At 36.3% G+C, this 7,953-nt stretch overlaps 1 pseudogene; it reads right to left on the reverse strand.

Annotated features, from left to right (window-relative positions):
• Positions 1-3,421: 3,421 nt before the first annotated feature.
• On the reverse strand, positions 3,422-6,775 carry LOC143605854 (monogalactosyldiacylglycerol synthase 2, chloroplastic-like; annotated as a pseudogene).
• Positions 6,776-7,953: the final 1,178 nt, after the last annotated feature.

Genomic DNA, 7,953 nt, shown 5'->3' on the forward strand with positions numbered 1-7,953 from the left:
ACATTTGACTTGTTGAAAACAAATTGGTAACGCTTGGGGGTGTATTCACCTTTTCATTTTGCGATCGGCTTCAAACACCGTCTGAGGGTCTTTCCCTTGCTATCTCGCACCTATAGTACGAGTATAACCATTTGTTAGTCGGATATACAATCCGGCTTAAGGCCTTTAGTCTTATTTTATAATATTTACCTCGATTAACCTTTAGTTCAAAATTTCTTTTACTTTAAAACCTTTAGTTTAAAAGTAATTTATAAACCTTTAGTTTATTTATAAAACCCTGCGTTTCTTCTTCTCTAAGTAACGTATTCTTTTCTTTTCTTTATTATTTAAGAATAGTTATTTGTTCCTTAAATAATATTTATAACAAAGAGAACATTCATATACTTACACACATATATACTTATTCATAATTTCTTCTTTTATTCTTTCTTTGTTATATTTTCTTTTCTTTACTTTTATCGAGGTATCGAGTATAACCTCGACTTAAGGTTTAAGCCTTCATAATATTTTATTATTAGTTTATTCGGGCATTATGCCTACCTTTGCTCGGCTTACAAACCCTAATTTATTCGAGTAGCACTTCAACACCACTTTAGCCTTCTTTCTCTTTTTGTTCAGCCCTTCCTCTTGACACTCGTCCTTGGCACGCAATACGATGGACAACAATACTTCACCAATCGTCGGCACGCTTTTCGAGACTAATCGCCATATTGTCGGAATATAACAAACGCCTTCTTGGTTGATACGTAGGTGGAAGATGGTACGAACAATTGAGGAAACGGTGACACGGAAAACGAGGTAACGATCAATGGTTGGCACGAACTTCGAGGTATAAAGCTAGAGAGATGTTTTAGTGAGAGAGTGATCAGGTTTTGGGATGGATTGGAATGAGGGCTCAAGCCCAATATTTATAGGCAAAATCTGGAAGCCCATCGCGATACGCGATGGTCTCCTGGTCACCCATCGCGTATCGCGACGTAGCGTTGCATCGTCACCATATAGGTCTGCCACGTGTCGTCACGTGGCAGAAGGTGTGCCACGTGTGGACACGTGGCGGGCGACGTGCCACGTGTGGCCACGTGGCAGGCCACGCGTCTCGCTGTCAGACAACCCATCACGATACGCGATGAGTCTCTCTTCTGATCCATCGCGTATCGCGATGGGTCAGGAAAACAGAATTTTCATTTTTAACCCTTGGGTTGGATCTTGACAGATTTGGTCCCTAGACTTTTGGAAAGTTGACATTTTGAATTCGAATTTTTCACGATGTTACAATTACCTCAAAGGCGAAAAATCCACCAGATTTTAGCATAACAAAAGCACCATTGCAAATATGCAGAAGATCAGACAAACCATCTTGACCACCATCTAAAGCCAGTATCGGTTCATGTCTACCAACTTCCTTTTGGAGCCCGTTAAAGTGTCCACTCAGTATGTAGGGTGGATTTCTTACAAGCCTTGCAACTTGATCTTCAAACCCTCTCAACGGTTCAAACCATGACCCTTGTTTTACACAAACTTTATCCTGATATGAACCATGGACCTTTTTGTTAACTTGTAGGACTATTGAAGAAGCTTGTAGCATGCTCAAAAACGGCTAGTCACATATAATATATACATACCATTAGACAAGCAAACAAAGAGGTTCCTGATAAGCAATTGTTGCACAACCTTTGAACAATATACTATTTTCACTGCAACAGCTGCACCAGACTGTATTTTACAAGCACAAAAAAATATAAATAATAAAAACAAAAAGGTTGAAAGGTGCATACATGTTAATGAGAAAGATCAAGAAGAAGTCCAATGATATACACCGTTTCCTTCATTTTTGTTTTTTACTTTCCCTTTGATAACCACCATATACACAACAACCAGTCAACCACTGATTATATCTATACACAAATGTGTCAGTCAAAATTACAAAGCAATATGCATTTTAACCTTTATTCTTGTCATAAGGTGCCGGACATGCATGACACTGCCCCTCGGAGGCATCCATTTCATCCATGTTCGTTACGTGATGCCACCACTAAATGCACACCTGAAACAATAAAGTCATCATAACTATTATTCAAATTATTATATTCCGTGTTTTCTACCAATAATAACAAATTACATTCAGGTATCACATTAACTAAATGTGCCCAATTATGAACATTTACAAATATACCATCATATAACATAGACTAACTGCAAAACTAATCAAAAATATAAAATTAAGAAGTAAATAAACTGTAAATAACTAAGAATTCAAACCAACCACACCTAAATCAATATCGGGTTCATAAATCGAATTTGGTGAAGAACCTTCCCGTTCCGTGAACCCCCAAATCCTCCAACGGCAACAACTCGTTGTTCAGTGAAGCACCTTAAAAAAACCAGCTAGTGACGGTGCCAATTGATGCTCCTACACCAAATCAAATAATGTAGGGTTAGGAATCCCAATATTCAAAAGACTAATAAGGTCAAATTGTAAAACAAAACTGGTGAAACACACACACACACACACACAAACGCAAATTGGAATAGAGAAAAGCAAAATCAAAAGTTCCATGGAGACGGTGGACAGAGTATCGGTAGAACCTGTAGCTCGAGGTGTTGTGCAATTTTCCATTGTGATGAACAAACATAGCTGGTTGCTATCAAACTCGTTTGTGCAAATTGCAATTGCAGAGAGAGAGAGAGAGAGAGAAATAGTTTGATATGCATTTTGGGTAGACTTTTGGTAGAAAACCTAGATGAGGAATTCAAATTTTGAAATTGTGTCAGATGCCCAAGCCTCAAATCTAAGCGGGATTTCCATGCTGTTTCAAGAGTTTTACATTAAGCTTCATAATTTGTAAAACTCTTAATATTTAGTTTTGTTAAAGTGACTTTTTTGTCCCTCCTATAGTATTTTAATATAGTATGGATATATTTACTATTCTCACTTGTGATGAATTGTATGAATACACTTGGCATTAGCAAATCGGCTATTCAATTTAGATGGATTAAGCATATTTCTCTTGTTCAAAAAGTTCTTTATTTTATTTTTTAATTCATCATCGTATCCATTCATTATATTAATTTGAATCACTATGTTTGTGCACTGTGTTGGTTTTTAATTTTTAATTAATAATTACTTTTAGTTTTCCTTTTCTGAAGTATTCTCTTATTTTACTATGTCTTGAAAATGGTTAAGACGTTTAAGTTGCCCCTCTCCCAACAAAAATATAATCTCTAACGAACGTCCCTTTGTATATTAAAGAAAAATGAGCCACGTACTTAATCAAATAAATATCATTACTAAACGTTTGTGTTCTGGCCATACAGTTTTTACACATATCTTACAATTTACATTTTGACATCCAAAAAATCCTTGAACTTCCAAGAATGATAGGTAATAACTACATATAATTACCACAACATATCAATCAAGTCATATCAGACTCGGATATGACGATGTGAGAACTTATGGAGAGTCCATGAGGGCCCACGTTGACACACCAACCCATGAATATCCCTCACAATATCAAAAACCGCCTCCAGTTGAGCTAGTTTAAGTGCATTTTTCCTCATTTTTTTGCGCTCCCCTACATTGCTACTAAACCATCCCGCCACAATTCTAGCCATCTCCCTCGAGCTTCGGGTAAATACACCGGCCCGTTATTCACCACATAAGGCACGTTTCCCTTTTCCTGTCAATACATCCAAAGTATACATATATATATATATATATATATTATGGTAAATTTACCAATCTAAACTCATGTCAATATAACAAACTTGAAGGTTTGCATACTTGTCCTGGAATATAGTCGTTGAGGATCAATGGCAGCCCTCTGGTCAATGCCTCTGCAATCGTACCGGGTCCCGCCTACAAGTTTATTTCGAAAATAGTCTTAAAACATATTATTTAATATGATTCAATGAAATAAAAAAAAATAAATAAATAAAACTACCTTGGTTATAATGCAATCACAAGCACCCATCCATTTCTGCATTTGCTTTTCAAATCCTCTAACCTACAACAACAATACAAGTAAAAACATATGAATATAGCCTGATAAATGTGCCGTTATTTAGATTTCTGGTTGAATACGATTACCTTAACCGGAATCTTCCACTCTAGAGATTCAAGAGACAAAGCCAAATATTTGTTTCGACCACATATTATAACCACTTGTCCAAATGGTTTTCCGGTTTCTTGATCAAGTAGAGCTTCTCCAAGAGCCTTTGCGGTCTTCTTCGCGGGCCCCATCCCTTCACCACCTCCCATTAACAAGACCGCGGGAAGTTTTGGATCCATTTCTAACTCCACCCTTAAGTCATCCTATAACAACGATGTAGAACTCCAAATTAGGCCAAAATAAATAAAATTACAAATGCAAGAAACCAAGTGTCTATATTGGTGTCCCCAACCCATACTCCCTTATTAATTAGTGGTTAAATATCCAAGATTATGGTCAAAATCGCCTATATTGGGATAGTTAAAGATAGTGCAAAAAAGATTTAACCTTGTTGAGGATAGCACGGGCAAAAGAAGGTCGAATAGGCAAGCCAAACACACGCAATTGACTTTTCTCAAGGTCGTCTAGTAAAGCTCGCTTTGCTACCTCTTCTGAAGGGCAGTAGCATCTGTCAATCCCGGGATGGAACCTGGTTATGGATGATGTAGTGAAAAAACACAAACTTGTTATCAAGATTCATTTTGCATACTTGGAAGTTAGTTATGTGGACAAGGTAACTTCAACTTTTACCATGTTCGATGGCATGTGTTAAGATCTGTAATAACTGTCACAAAGATGACTTTCTTGTCTAATCCTTGCCATTTAAGAACCCATAAAGGAATGTGTTGCATAAGAGGATGAACACTGATGATGATATCTGGCTTGTACTCCATTAAACCGGCTTCAACTTCCCTACAAGTCAAGATTTTGTCTCAGAAATAATAAAGTGTCACAAATAAGGTAAACGAATGTCTTGATTAAACATAAAAACACCCAAAATGCTATAGTAAGTAGTAAATGACGGAGTTGGTTAATCATTACTGAATTCACATGTGAAAAAGATAATGAGAAAAATGAGGTTAAAGTTAGGTAGAGTTTAAAATATATGTTTAGTTCATTGGGTAGGATTATTGGTTAGTTTTATTACTTTGTTTAATAGAGTTTGACTCACGTTAGGATTGGGTTATTGTTTAGTATAAATGTAGGTCTAGGTTGGTATTTTGTGTGTCAAGTTAAAGTTTAAGTTTATTAACAAAGAACCGAAACCTTGTTAGGTATAAAATTTGGTGCTGTAACTGTGAAAAGTTGTCCTTAGAAACTCAACTCAAGGGCATAAATACTAAGCTAATCAATGAGATAAGATAAACCATAACATACACCGGGCAATGGATCTTTAAGCTTAAAGGCAAACTAGCTTATTTATCATTACAAACACAAAAGTGATCAACCAATCAGGTTTAGTTGAAGTAAAAGGAAATAGAAAAGAATATACTTGGCATAGAAGGCAGCAAAAGCAGTGAGATACGCATTATGTATCCAACGAGGAGAAGTGCTATAAAACGCAACGTTCCATAGTTGGGCGTGTTTAACCATGAACTTATATTGATTTTCTATGTCGTTTAATGGCCACCCGGCGTATTCTTTACAAAGATCCTTGATAAATATCTATAAAATGGAAGAAAAAAACATATGAATCAACTAAGAAAAAAACATCTGATCCAAGATTAAAGAAGAAATTGTAAATGATTATTGCGTTTTCCAACAACTCATTTATTCATGATTCAACTAAGTTTACACGTTAGCTCATATAAACCTCAAGGTATTGTTCTTAAGAGCATTTTGTTCATTAACGTGAAGAACTCCCTAAACAAGAACATAAACTTTAATGAACACGATGCGTGCAATACATAACTGGCCAGTTGTAAGTAGAACAAGCACTTGCACGTAGCACTTAAAAAACATAGTGAGAGAAACAAAAGGGGGAGGCTAGTTGGTTATATAACCACCTTATGTATCTCCTTACAAAAATAGTTACAAGTGTTTAAGCTTTCTTAGAATGTTCTACTTTGAAACTCTTTTTATATTGAAATCGGATAATCATTAAAAATGTCAGAATAGCATGAATCAAAGATGAGTTGAGGTCTTTGGCTCCTTGGCACCGGAAGCTATCCGTTTCCTAACCAGGGTCCAACGGGTTGTGCATAGCAATGTGTCGACTCCAAAGGGGCAGGGGTATGTCTTTAGCAGGTTAGGGTTTGCAATTCAGAAAGGGGTGGCGGCGCAACTTGTTGCCCGCCTACCTGCTATATTGATGTAATATCTATGTTTCTATATAATGAAAGAAGTCATACATAGGAATTCTTTCAACTCATTATTGTTTTGTTAGGTTATACCCTACCGCTATCATATGCTATCATACGCGTCGTATAACCTTTTCACATATGAATCCTATAAGGTTATATGACCTGCATAATATGTGGAAAATGTTACACGTGCCCATATAAAATAAAATAAGGTTTCATATCGTTGTTATACAAATAGTTGATCGTTTTAGGTGGTTTTGCCAGTCCATATAACTTTACTGAAACTGATTGGTGCGGCCACAGTGTTGTGTAAAATGTTATACGACGTGTATCTATAAGAATATACCATTTTTTTTTCTTTTTTACAGATTTTGTGTGAATAATTAGAAATTGTACCCTGTATTGGTCTCCAAATTCAATCTTGAAAGCATGACGGATGGCCTCGGCGGAGGCACGGTGGCCACCGCCGGTGTCACTCATCAAAACAAGCACATTTTTGGTTCTTTTAGCTTCAAGCTCCAGCATCTCCTTGGTGGGAGGTCTGTCCTGATCATCTTCACATGGCAGCCTATTCCAGCTGCCGCCACGGATAAAAGCATACGCTCCAATGTTTTCAAACACCGTCTTCAACCGAGTACTGCTTGAAGACTCGGGTGGCCTGACCATTTTTTTGTCATCACACATAAAGAGTTCAAGAAAACCCAAAAAGAAGGATTTTTGTTTGAATTTAAGGCAGCCCCAGAAACAAAAATGAAGAAATATTGCTGATTTTTCTTTGATCTGACGAATGGAGTTGTTGAAGATGGTTAAAAAATGAGGCAACATGCGTGCGTGTAACTTGGATATTATTTCAAAATTAAGGGTGTGTACGTTTAGTGTAGGTATCAAGTAATTAATTAATCAGCACCAACTCTCTTTAAACCGATGAAGTTCGGTTTCTGTTAAAATTATAGAAGAATGAAGTTGAGAGATGTAATTTGGTGATCTTTATATATATACAGTGGGTCAGGTTTCAGGAGGAATTAATTGGTTGTCGGCCGTAAACAGCCGTACAAGAGGTGCATTTATAGTAACCAACTTGCCTACTTTAATTCGGTGGGCTTTAAATTGGTGATGGTAGACATATACCACCTTAATTAACATCAATCCGTACGAGGAGGTTATACTGTCCGTGGAAACCACTTACATGTTAAATGTAAGTGTCGTATGTATAAGTTTCGACATATCAAATGATCCGTATGAGATCTCATGATGGTATGACACGGCAAAAATGTTATACGGTTGTATGTATATACTATATAGTGTGTGAGTGTGACCTACCTTTTTGAAGCAAGTAGTATTTCTTGTATAATTGGGCTTGACTCTAATTTGGGTCAGCTTATAACTAGAGGAATTGGCTCCTTTATTCTTATTTTCTATTAGTTTTGTTTTTTGTTTTTTTTTATTAAAGAGGCTCACAATTCAAATTATGAAATTAACAACAAACTCAAATTTTAAAACTATTTAATAATAATAGTACCATGTTAATATTTACAAGAAAATAAAATAGTTTATACGAGTCAACAAACGAGTTACTCAGATCAAATCAGTTAGAACTCCGCTTGAGCAACTCTTATTTGAATCAACAAGCTCGAACAATTTGCCCGAGTTTTTAATGA

This window comes from Bidens hawaiensis, unplaced genomic scaffold (genome assembly GCF_021521415.1).
Source record: "Bidens hawaiensis isolate Kalapana, Puna unplaced genomic scaffold, B.hawaiensis_p1.1 tig00071739_1, whole genome shotgun sequence".
Lineage (NCBI taxonomy): Eukaryota > Viridiplantae > Streptophyta > Magnoliopsida > Asterales > Asteraceae > Bidens > Bidens hawaiensis.